This window comes from Ranitomeya variabilis, chromosome 3 (genome assembly GCF_051348905.1).
Source record: "Ranitomeya variabilis isolate aRanVar5 chromosome 3, aRanVar5.hap1, whole genome shotgun sequence".
Classification (NCBI taxonomy): domain Eukaryota; kingdom Metazoa; phylum Chordata; class Amphibia; order Anura; family Dendrobatidae; genus Ranitomeya; species Ranitomeya variabilis.
This window is the reverse complement of record NC_135234.1, coordinates 649,742,202-649,755,167: the sequence shown is the minus strand read 5'-3', so window position 1 is coordinate 649,755,167 and position 12,966 is coordinate 649,742,202.

Here is a 12,966-nt window from a genome sequence, read left to right as displayed (position 1 = left end):
TCGGCTAGACCAGATAATTTTGGACGCTACCGGAGGCAAAAGCACCTCTCTCCCTCAGTCTAAACCCAAGCGTTTTTTCAACAGAAAGTGCCCTTTCAGCCTTTTCGCCCATTTGCGGCTTCGGATTCCTCTTCACAACAGGAGCGTCCCTCTACCTTAGGCGACCGAAGGAAACCCTCTTACAAACCATCCCCCAGCTGGAGGCCTAAGGGCCAGCCCTCAAGGTCCTTTGGGTCCCGCTCCAACAGGTTCCGTTCTAAGTGATGGGTCGCCCACACCAGGAAGTCTTTCCAGGGTGGGAGGCAGGCTTGTCTTTCAAGGACGCCTGGTTGTCGGTGGTCAGCGACGCCTGGGTCAGGGAGATCGTTACCTCCGGTTACAAGATCAAGTCCAGGGAAAGATGGTTGCATCCATCGAAGCCGTGCCTTTCGCCCAGTTCCAGACTTGCCCCCTCCAGCTGTTCCTTCTGTCCACTTGGAACAAGTCCACGACTTCCCTCGACCATCCACTTCGTCTGCCTCTCAGTACGGCAGTCCCTGACCTTGTGGACTCTGTAATCAGTCCTGGTAGGGAGGTCCTTCCTCCCCTTTCGGTAGCAGATCATCACCACCGTTGCCAGTCTGCTCAGATGGGGAGCAGTCTTTCGACAACCCACAATGCAGGGTCGCTGAACGGCCCAGGAGGCTCTTCTTCCCATCAACCTTCTGGAAATCAGGGCGTTCTTCTTTGCCCTATTACACTGGCAGTCTCTCCCGACAGGCGGACCTGTCCGCATTCAGTTGGACAACGCCACGGCTGTGGCGTACTTGAACCACCAAGGTGGGACTCGCAGCAGTCAGGTGATGGCAGAAACGGCAAAGATTCTGTGTTGGGCGGAACGTCATGTTCCGGCCATATCAGCCGTTCACATTCCGGGGGTCGAAAATTGGGCAGCCGATTTCTTAAACCTCCAAGGCCTGGCAGCGGGCGAGTGGTCCATCCCTCGGTCTTCGATCAGATATGCCAGCGTTGGGGCACTCTGGACGTCAGCCTCATGGCGTCTCAGATTAACCACAAGGTAGCTCAGTTCTTAGCCAGATCCCGGGATCCTCTGGTCATTGGCCACGACGCCCTGGTAATTCCGTGATCCCAGCTTCAGCTCCCTTACCTGTTCCCTCCAATTCCCTTGATCCCTAGCGTCGTAAAAAAGATAAAGGCAAAGGGCATTCCGGTTATCCTGATAGTGCCAGACTGGCCAAGGCGCCCTTGGTATGCGGAACTCGTGAACATGCTCTCGGATGCCCCCTGGAGGCTCCCAGACCTTCTCTCACAAGGTCCGCTCTTCCACCAGAGTTCTAAGTCTCTGAGTTTCGGCATGGCCATTGAGGCCGCGGTCTTAAGGGAGTCCGGTTTTTCATACCATGTCACTCAGACCATGATCAGAGCTAGAAAACCAGCTTCCTCCCACATTTACCACAGGTACTGGAAGGCTTTCTTCCGATGGTGCGAATCAAACCAGGTTTTTCCGATGTCTTTTTCCCTTCCGGATTTTCTTGGATTCCTTCAGGCAGGTCTCGACTCGGGACTATCCCTTAGTACCCTGAAGGGTCAGGTCTCTACTCTGTCCATTCTTTTTCAGAAGGACCTGTCTTCCATCCCTCAGGTACGGACCTTTCTCCAAGGAGTCGCGCATCTTGCCCCTCCTTTCCAGGCCCCGTTGGAACCTTGAGATCTCAACCTGGTTCTGGGTGCTCTCCAGGGTGCGCCCTTCGAACCTCTTCAGGACATTTCCTTTTCCCTTCTTTCCTGGAAGGTGGTTTTTCTGATTGCTGTTACATTAATAAGGAGGGTCTCCGAGTTGGCAGCTTTATCCTGCCGTTCTCCATTTCTGATTCTACATCAGGACAAGGTAGTTCTCCGACCTGTCCCTTCCTTCCTCCCCAAGGTGGTGTCCGCCTTCCACATCAATGAGGATATCGTTCTTCCCTCATTATGTCCTTCCCCGGTTCATTACCTGGAGAAGTCTCTTCACAAACTGGACGTGGTCAGGGCCATTCGGGTCTATCTTTTTAGAACTGCCTCCTTTCGCCAATCCGATTCTCTGTTTGTTATCTCTGAGGGTCGTCGGAAGGTCTTCAGGCGTCCAAGTCCACGATCTCTCGTTGGATTCGTTCAGCAATAAAGGAAGCCTACCGCATTCATGAGAAACGGCCCCCTCCAGGGGTGCGTGCCCACTTCACCAGAGCTGTCAGAGCTTCTTGGGCTTTTCGCCACCAGGCTTCCGCCTTACAGGTCTGCAAGGCCGCAACCTGGTCGTCCTTGCACACTTTTATGAAGTTCTATAGGGTTCATACCCAGGCCTCATCTGATGCAGGTTTTGGTAGGAAGGTACTGCAGGCGGCGGTTGCGCACCGTCTGACCTGAACCCTTTCTCTTAGTCCTTTTTCTACCCACCCTTTTCTGGCACTGCTTTTGGATGTCCCACGGTTATCTGTGTCCCCCAATGAAGCGAGAAAGAAAGAGGGATTTTTTGGTACTTAACCTAAAATCTTTCTTGGAGCCTTCATTGTGGGACACAGCTCCCTCCCTACTTGTTTTCTGGTACTGTGTTTGGGTCTAAGCGCCCTGGTTGAGTTGGTACTTTTATTTTCTGAGTTCTGATCGCTTCTCCTACTGCTTTTTACACCAACTGAGGTACTTTGTGCATGTTGGTGGGTGTATACTGCCGGGGAGGAGCTACTCTTTTTCCTTTTTTGTATAGTGTCAACCTCCTAGCAGCAGCAGCATACACCCACGGTTATGTGTCCCCCAATGAAGGCTCCAAGAAAGAGATTTTACGGTGAGTACCAAGAAATCCCTCTTTTCCGATACCCGTAGCATCTCCATTTTTCATGATCTTGGGTTGGGTGAAGGCTTATTTTTTGCGAGCCGAGCTGACGTTTTCAATTATACCATTTTGGTGCAGATACGTTCTTTTGATCGCTCGTTATTGCTGTTTAGTGCAATGTCGCGGCGACCAAAAAAAACGTAATTTTGGCGTTTTAACTTTTTTTTTCTCGCTAGGCTGTTTAGCAACCAGGTTAATCCCTTTTTTTTTTTTTTTTTTTTTTTTTTACTTTTGGCATAGGAGACTAGCAGCTGCCATGGCCCGATCAGCTCTGCTACATAGAGGCGATGGTCAAATCACCTCTATGTAGTAGAATTTCTGACTTGCTGTGAGCGCCGACTACTGGGTGGCGCTCACAGCAATACAGTACTGACAACCATAGAGGTCTCCAGGAGCACTCGGGTTGTCATGCCGACACACCGGTGACCCACAATCACGAGACGCAGGTCACCAGTGTGCATATTTCTGGTGCAATTGCAGGAAGCACCATTTAAATGCTACTGTCAGTTTGACAGCGGCATTTAATTAGTTAATAGCCGTGGGTGGATCGCAATTCCACCCGCAGCTATTGTGGGCACATATCAGCTGATCAAAAAGGGAGGGATACCAACATTGGCGTGCTATTACGCCCGATGTCAGTAAGGGGTTAAGGACCAGGTGTATTTCCATTTTTGCGTTTCCATTTTTTGCTCCCTTCCCATAGACATAACTTTATTTTTTTATCAATATGGCCTTGAGGTCTTTTTTGCGGGACGAGTTCTTTTGAACGACACTATTGCTTTTACCAAATCGTGTACTGGAAAACGGGAATAAAAATCTAATTGCAGTGAAATTGCAAAAAAAAGTTCAATTCCACAATTATTTATTTTTTATTTATTTTTTTTACCATGTTCACTAAATGCCAAAATTTACCTGCCATTACCATTTTCCAGATCATTTCGTGTTCGTAGATACCAAACATGTATAGGTTCTTTATTTTTTTTTTTTTTAATTTTTTTTTTTTATAAATTCTTTATTTGTGGTGAAAAAAAATCCCAGTTTGTCAAAAAAAGGCCCCATTTTCCGAGACCTGTAGCATCTGGGGCTGGGTGCAGACTTTTTATTGCGTGCTGAGCTGACGTTTTTATTGACACCTTAGCAATGCTATGTGTAGCTACAATGCTCATAGCAGTTCAGCAATGACAACCACAGGGGTCTCCTTCAGACATGGGCGCTGATGGGCAGAGCTAAGACGCGCATCCAATTTGCGCTAGTTAAATGCTGCTTTCAGAGTTTGACAGATTAGATTAGCTGTCATGTGCCGGAAAAGGTGTGGGCTCATCGCCGGAACCTGCTCCAAAGAGGGGGAGGTGACCTACTCAGGACTGCACGTCATTAATTGGTCAAACTAACAGACAGGTAATTGCTGCCTAACAACCTACCTGTTGTACCCGGTGCCAATCTCTGCCGGCTCAGAGTAGTCACTGACTGCACCTGTCAGCCATTCAGCATCTTCCGTTCATTTTGTCAATAGAGCAGCTGCTTGTCTTCCGCTCTGCTCTGTCGACTAATAACAAAAGACAGACCGTCCCTTTCAAATCAGAAAATGGGTGTTCACTGGTGAATGCTAAGAGTAACCATCCTAATATAACTAACAAAGTAGAACTCTGTAGCACTATAGCATGTAAACATGAAATATATGAAATCTGAAATGCATTACTGCTTTAGAAAATAGGAATATTTGAGAATACATAAATTGGCTAATTCATGTGTACCCGCCAGCTTAGCTAAGGCGATTCTCTTTGCTGGGAACCTATTTTAATGTGAACTGCTGTATTGGTTGACATGACTACCAACGTCACCCTGGCTGGCTGTCAATCAACATGACATCGGCAGTCACTTCCTGTTGACAGAGCAGCCTGGTTGAGGAAGGGCTGCTCTGTTGAAAAAAAAAAAGTCCAGGATAACCTCTTTAATGGTGTTGTATAAGTCTACGTTCACATTTGCGGTCTGCGCCGCAGCGTCGGGCGCCGCAGCGTCGCCGCATGCGTCATGCGCCCCTATATTTAACATGGGGGCACATGGACATGCGTCGCACTTGCGTTTTGCGCCGCATGCGTCACTGCGGCGCACGCATCCGGGCGCAGAGGACGCAGCAAGTTGCATTTTTGCTGCGTCCAAAATCAATGAAAAAAAGGACGCATGCGGCGCAAAACGCAGCGTTGTGCATGTGTTTTGCTGCGTTTTTGTTTGCGTTGTGCGTTGCGGCGCCGACGCAGCGGCACACAACGCAAATGTGAACGTAGCCTAAGCAAGTAAAATACATAAAATAAGCATTAAATAGGGCAAAGAGCTTGGGTTTTCTGACCTCCTTTGTGGAGCAATAGGAGGTTTCTTCTACCTAAAGTTGGTCCCCAGGAATACATTTTTATCCTAAAGGATGGTGCACAGTTAAGAATTGACACCCTGATACTCGCCCTTTCCGGATTTCCTGCCGCTGCTGTCCTGGTCTGACCGCTGAACTCAGTGGTTGGCTGCCGCAGTGATGCGCGCTGTAGTCATGATATTGCCATGGGTACCAGTACAGACAGACCGTGCAATGTTCCTGAAGTGGGTCCATTGCAAGTGGGTATCATGGTGTTTATTATTTTAAACATGTGCAAGCCTTTTGAATATAAAAATAAATGTATTCCTGGACAGCTCATGTAAGCAAGTAATCACCTAACTGTATGCAAATCAACCTAAATTCTCCAGCAAGCAGGAATGTAAATTTGTTGTATTTTTTGTTTAGAGGAGTTAGATGAGTGAGTTATTCATTTTATATATTCTCTAGAGTCTCACTATAAGGCCAAATTACATCTTATTCAATACATGATGTCTTAATAGAGTCTCAATGATGTTTCTAAACTGTTAAAAAGAAAAAAATATGGTATAAAATGGTGCTTCATTGAATTGTTTACATACACATTCTCCTTATTAGCGTGCACTAGAGTTGGTGTGACTCGATTTGCAGGATACGCTCCATTGACCATATACCCGAAATCTGTGGCCACTAGACGGGAGACTTGAGAACCGAAAAATGTGTATTGACATCTACGGCTCATCTTCTGATTAGCGAGCCTGGCGTCAAGTCATCAATGTTGCTTGGTGCCCATGTGATGTTGCACCAGGCTTACTAATCAGAAGTTGAGCCGCAGATGATGGCAGGTAGGGTGTTTCTTGGGGCTCCCGTACAGTGGCCGATTGATCAATTTGCACCAACTCTAATATACATAATTATATGAATACATTAAGCGGTGCTAAACCAAATACTTTGCATTTAAATGTGTTTTTTTTTAACTATTTTCTATTTACCCAATTCAGTTTAATCAGTGTGGAAAGCAGATTATAAAGTTACTTAGTGATACTAATGGTCGGTGCTTTCGTTACAAACTGCACCCTTAAGGTGCTAATCCGCACTATCAATTGTAGCTCATGTGGACAAACAGAACACTGCATACCTCTCATGTCACTGGATTATAAGGGGCATAAAACCAAGACCAGATAGGCACTTGGGAAGCATTGGCAGTGCTGCTTAATTTCTTTAACTGAAGCGTTTGGCGCAAAATAATTGTTCAAACCAAGCTTGGGTGCTAAGTTCAACCTTGATGTGGTCATTATTTTCTATCGATCTCCGCCCTCCTCTCCTGAGTTCATATTGATGACTTATCCATTGGATAGGTCATCAGCATGTGTTGTGGAAAATCCCTTTAAGGTTTTATTGTAAAGACTACAATCTAGAAATTTTGCCTTTAGGAATCACAGTTGGAACTGTGGACTAAAGGTACCTTCACACTCAGCAACTTTACAACGAGAACGACAACGATCCGTGACGTTGCAGCGTCCTGGATAGCGATCTCGTTATGTTTGACACGCAGCAGCGATCTGGATCCCGCTGTGATATCGCTGGTCGGAGCTAGAAGTCCAGAACTTTACTTGGTCATCAGGTCGGCGTGTATCGTCATGTTTGACAGCAAAAGCAACGATGTCAGCAATGTTTTACATGGAGCTAACAACCTGTGAGAACGATAAGTGAGTCGCTGTTACGTCACAGGATCTCTCCTGCATCGTTCTGGAGCTCCTGTGTTTGACGTCTCTACAGCAACCTAAACAGCGACGCTCCAGCGATCGGCTCGTTGTCTATATCGCTGCAGCGTCGCTGAGTGTGACGGTACCTTAATAAATCCTTTTACCATGACACCTTTAGATACATGTAATTGTCATAGACTGCCAGGCTCCTTTTAAAAAGGGTCGTTTAGTCTTGTCAATAAAACTTTTCTTGCACACTGAAAAATCATTTAACTTTTGTACTTATATCCCTGTCAAATTTCAAGATTTATTGTATAAATGGCAACAATGAATGTTTCCATTCACCGAGGCTGAAAACTTGGTGTTGTCCGGCCATTTAGGCAAGAGACCATAGGTGATTGGCGCTTCTGCAGTATTAGACCTCATGCACACAGTTGTTATGTAGACCCTCAAGTGCAGAGTTGTGTGGAATTGTAACACTGCATTAATAGAATGAATGCATCACCTGGATGCAAGAGCTCGCCATTAATTTCTCATCTCCAATGGTTAACTAGTCTTACCTGTTATTGGCTGGTTGGCGGTTTGTGGTGTAAAAAAAAAGTTGCATCACATTTGCAACTGGTCATGAACAAAATCTGCAAAAATTTCAGCTCAATGCCTTGTAAATTATAAGGTGCATTTGTATTATCAGCGCAATTAACCCTTTTAATGACCTTATATTAAATGACTGCACTCTGATACAAGATTAAAGAAAGTGGTATATTAATATGCCTATCCTTTTATCACCTTTATCACCACTGTTAACTCTACTTACAGGTGTTAAGTGCCCTTGCCTTATATTGACCCTGCTCCTGAAATAACGTGCTGCTGTGAGCATGTGCCCACCACACCCCTTGGATTGGGTTTTGCAAATATAATATAAATATATATATATATATATATATATATATATATATATATATATATATATATATATATATATATACTATATATATATCTGAGCATGCTCGTGTGCTGAGTTACTTTAGTGTACTCGAATAATGTGTCCGTGTCCCTGTGCCTGCATGTCTCGTTGCTCTCGAACACACGCGAGACATGCAGTTAGCACATGAGCGTGCTCAGATCACATCTTATTCGAGGGCGTTCCTTCATCACTAGTGACCACCAATAAAACCTAAAACTGATCTGCGATGAATGTGAATAGCGTCCCCAATGGGTGTAAATGCAGCACCTGTCAGCTGTAGACTATAGCTGACACCCTGGTGCGTTAGTCACAATCTGTGTTGGCACTAACCCTGGCCTTTTAACCCCTTATATGCTGCTGTCAAAAGTGACTGTTTGCCATCTAGATGCCAAAGAGTGTGTGGGCTCCCTCTTTAACCCCCATCGGCACGTGATTATTATGGGGTCCTGATGGGTGCTGTGGCAATTTACAACCAAATAACGGCCTAAGGGTCCGCCGTCTATAGTGGCCTGTTAAGAAATTAGCAACATTTAGATGATAAAAATATTTTTTGTTCCTGATACGCCACATTGCATTAATTCCAGAAAAGCAGAAGTCAGCAGAAGTCATTTGACCCTCTTTCAGGACTTCAGGGGGGAGCTCGAAATTTCTGGGACATCTAGTGTTAAACTGCAGGTGCTTCTCACAAAATTAAAATATCATCAAAAAGTTAATTTATTTCAATTCTTCAATACAAAAAGTGAAACTCATATATAGAGTCATTACAGAGCGATCTATTTTAAGGATTTATTTTTATGGCTTAGAACCAATGAAAACCCAAAAGTCATCTCAGTAAATTAGAATACTTTATAACCAGCTTTTAAAATCCAAAATGTTGGCCTACTGAAATGTATGTTCAATAAATGCACTCAATACTTGGTCTGGGCTCCTTTTACATCAGTGACTTAATCAATGTGGCATGGCATGGAGGAGATCAGCCTGTGGCACTGCTGAGGTGTTATGGAAGCCCAGGTTGCTTTGATAGCAGATTTCAGCTTGTCTGCATTGTTGGGTCTGGTGTCTCATCTTCCTCTCTTGACAATACCCAATAGAGTCTCTGTGGGGCTAAAATCAGGCGAGTTTGCTGGCCAATCAAGCACAGTGATACTGTTGTTTTTAAACCAGGTATTAGTACTTTTGGCAGTGCGGACAGGTGGCAAGTCCTCCTGGAGACTGAAATTTCCATCTACAAAAAGCTTGTCGGTAGAGGAAAGCATGAAGCTCTAAAATTTCCTGTAGATGTCTGTGTGCTGACTTTGGTCTTGATAAAACACAGTGGACCTACACCAGCAGATGACATGGCTCCGCAAGCCATCACTGATTGTGAAAACTTCAAACTAGACCTCAAGTCAGCTTAGATTGTGTGCCTCTCAACTCTTCCTCCAGACTCTGGGACCTTGACTTCCAAATGAAATGCAAAATTTACTTTCATCTGAAAACAACACCTTGGACCACTGAGGAACAGTCCAGTTCTTTTTCTCCTTGGCCCAGGCAAGACTCTTCTGGCGTTGTCTATAGGTCATGAGTGGCTTGACACAAGGAATGCGACACTTGTAGCCCATGTCCTGGATATTTTTGTGTGTGTGGTGGCTCTTGAAGCAATGACTCCAGCAGCAGTCCACTCCTTGTGAATCCCCCCCAAATTTTTGAATGGCCTTTTCTTAACAATCCATTCAAGGCTGTGGTTATACCGGTTGCTTGTGCACCTTTTTCTACCACACTCAACTTTCTTTTCTTCCACTCAACTTTCCATTAATATGCTTGGATACAGCACTCTGTGCACAGCCAGCTTCTTTAGCAATGACCTTTTGTGGCTTACCCTCCTTGTGGAGTGTGTCAATGACTGCCTTTTGGACATCTGTCAAGTCAGCAGTCTTCCCCATGATTGTGGAACCTACTGAAACAGACTAAAGGACCTTTTTAAATGCTTAGGAAGCCTTTGCAGGTGTTTTTTGTTAATCTAATTTACTGAGAAAATAACTTTTGGGTTTTCATTGGCTGTAAGCCATAATCATCAACATTAACAGAAAAAACACTTGAAATAGATCACTCTGTAATGACTATATAATGAGTTTCACTTTTTGTATTTAAGAGCTGAAACTAACTTGTTGATGATCTAATTTTGTGAGAAGCACCTGTATCTGACAGCAGTTTTGAATATATTGAGGGGCGCTGTTTTTAAAATGGTGTCACTTTTGTGAGAGGTTTCCAGGTTATAGAACTCCCAAAAGTTACTTGAAAACTGAATAGGTCCCTAAAATAACATAAGTTTTGTAAATTTCCTTGAAAAAAAAGCACAATTAATGCTACAATTTTAAAGCTTCTAACATCCAAACAAAATAAAAGGACATTGTACAAATGTTGCAGATGTAAAGCAGACATGAAGGAAATTGAATTTATTAACTATTTTGTGTGATATGACTGGATTATAGGGATAATTGTACAAAGTTTGAAAATTGATAGTTTTTAGAAATTTGTCCAGTTTCCTATTTTTTTAATGAAATGTAAAACATTGTCATTTACCATTATAAAATATGTCAGCCTTTTGACAGCGGCATTTAACTAGTTAACAGCGGCGGTTGGATCGCGATTTCACCCGCCACTATTGCGGGCTCATGACAGCCGTACAAAAGACCTGACATGTCCCGGCTTTGATGCGGGCTGACCGCCGGAGTCCACATCAAAGCGGGGGTTCTGACCTCAGACATACTTTCCCGTCCGAGGTCAGAAAGGGGTTAAATCAGGTTTTTGTGTTCAGTTAACTTTTAATTTTTGGCTATATTTTTGTTATCTCTCAATCTGTAATAAAAATAGAAATCTTGCAATTAACATAGTAAATACTGGGGTTTTTTGGGACTCAAAAATATCCACAATGAGCAAACTCTGGTCCTATTTTTTTCTATTGCGAAATCTAATGAGCCTTAGGCTATGTGCCCACGTTCTGGATTTGTTGCGGTTTTTTGAGCATTTTTTGCGGCGGTTTCCCTCTGTGGAAATGCTTAAAAAACGCTTGCATAAAGCATCCCATTATTTTAATGCATTCCGCAATTTTTGTGCCCATCCGGCGTTTTTTTCCTGAGCGGAAAATCATTGCAGAAAAAAACGCAACATGTTCATTAATTTTGAGGAAAATCGGCGGTTTTGCCGCTATTGAATTGTATTTGAACTATTGGAAAATTCTGCATACTGTTTATGTGGGCACATAGCCTTACAAAGGTGACATTGCCAAGTGTGATCCTGTTGTATTTACTGTGTGCGGTTTTGTTACTCTTATTGTAATCCTAAAAAGAAGTGTCCAGTGAATTATTATTATATATTTTTTTTTTATAACAATCATGATATGGAGAAAAACTTGCAAGAGTTTTTTTAAAAAAAATGTGTAACACAAAGAAAATTAATTTACCGTATATACTCAAGTATAAGCCGACCCCTTTAATTTTGCCACAAAAAACTGGGAAAACTTAATGACTCGAGTATAAGCCTAGGGTGGGAAATGCAGCAGCTACTGGTAAATTTCAAAAATAAAAAGTTACCAATAAACATAAAATTGAGACATCCGTAGGTTAAGTGTTTTTGAATATCCATATTGAATCAGGAGCCCCATATAATGCTCAATACAGTTAATGATGGCCCCATAAGATGCTCCATATATAGAAATGTGCCACATATAATGCTCCATACAGTTCATTATGGCCCCATAGATGCTCCATATACAAATATGCCACATATAATGCTCCATGCAGTTCATTATGGCCCTATAAGATGCTCCATATACAAATATGCCCCTTATAATGCTCCATACAGTTCATTATGGCCCCATAGACGCTCCATATAACAATGTGCTACATATAATGCTGCTGCAATAATAATTAAAAAAAATGACATACTCACCTCTCGTCGCTGCTCCTCAGCATCCCGTCTCTCCGCACTGACTGTTCAGGCAGAGGGCGGCGCGCACACTTAATACGTCATCACGCCCTCTGCCCTGAACAGTCACTGCAGAGGACGCGGAAGACGAGGCGGCGGTGGAATGTGGAAAGGTTAATATGACATACTCACCTGCTCCCGGCGCGGTCCCTGGCAACTTCTCCCGGACAGATGGTCTCCAGCGCCGGCAGCTTCTTCCTCTGTTCAGCGGTCACTGGTACCGCTCATTATAGTAATGAATATGCGGCTCCACCGCTATGGGAGTGGAGTCCATATTCATTACTTTAATGAACGGTACCACGTGACCACTGAACAGAGGAAGAAGGCGCCGGAGACCATGGGACACGCAGGGACCGCGTCAGGAGAGCCAGGAGCAGGTGAGTATGTGACAGTCGTCGCTCACCTGCCGGCCCCCCGCCTTCTATGACTCGAGTATAAGCCGAGAGGGGCACTTTCAGCCCATTTTTTGGGCTGAAAATCTCAGCTTATACTCGAGTATATACGGTAGTCTGTTTTCACTTTCCTGACCAGGCCATATTTTTCAATTCTGACCAGTGTCACTTTGTGAGGTAATAACTCTAGAACGCTTCAACATATCCCAGTGACTAGGAGATTGTTTCCCTTGACACATTGGACGTGTTAGTGGTAAATTTAGGTCGATATAGTTAACATGTTTTTAATAAAAATATTGTAAATTTAATATTTTGAAACTTGCAATTTTCAAAATTTTAATTTTTATGCACTTAAACCAGATAGTTATGCCATACAAAATCATTAATAAATATTTACCACATGCATACTTTACATCAGAATCATTTAAAAAAGTAACATTTTTCATTTGTCCAATAAAATTTACAAAAACCACTTTTTGTTTTTTTGTAGGGACTACATTATGTTTGAAGTGACTTTGAGGGGTCTATGTGACATAAAATATCAAAAAGTGACACCATTTTAAAAACTTCACCCCTCAAAGTGCTCAAAACCACATTCAATAAGTTTATTAACCTTTTAGGTGACTCACAGGAATTAAAGCAATGTGGAAGTGAAAAAAATGTTTTTTCCTCAAAAATGTTGCTTTAGTCCCAAATTTTTCATTTTCACAAGGTGAACATGAGAAAATGGA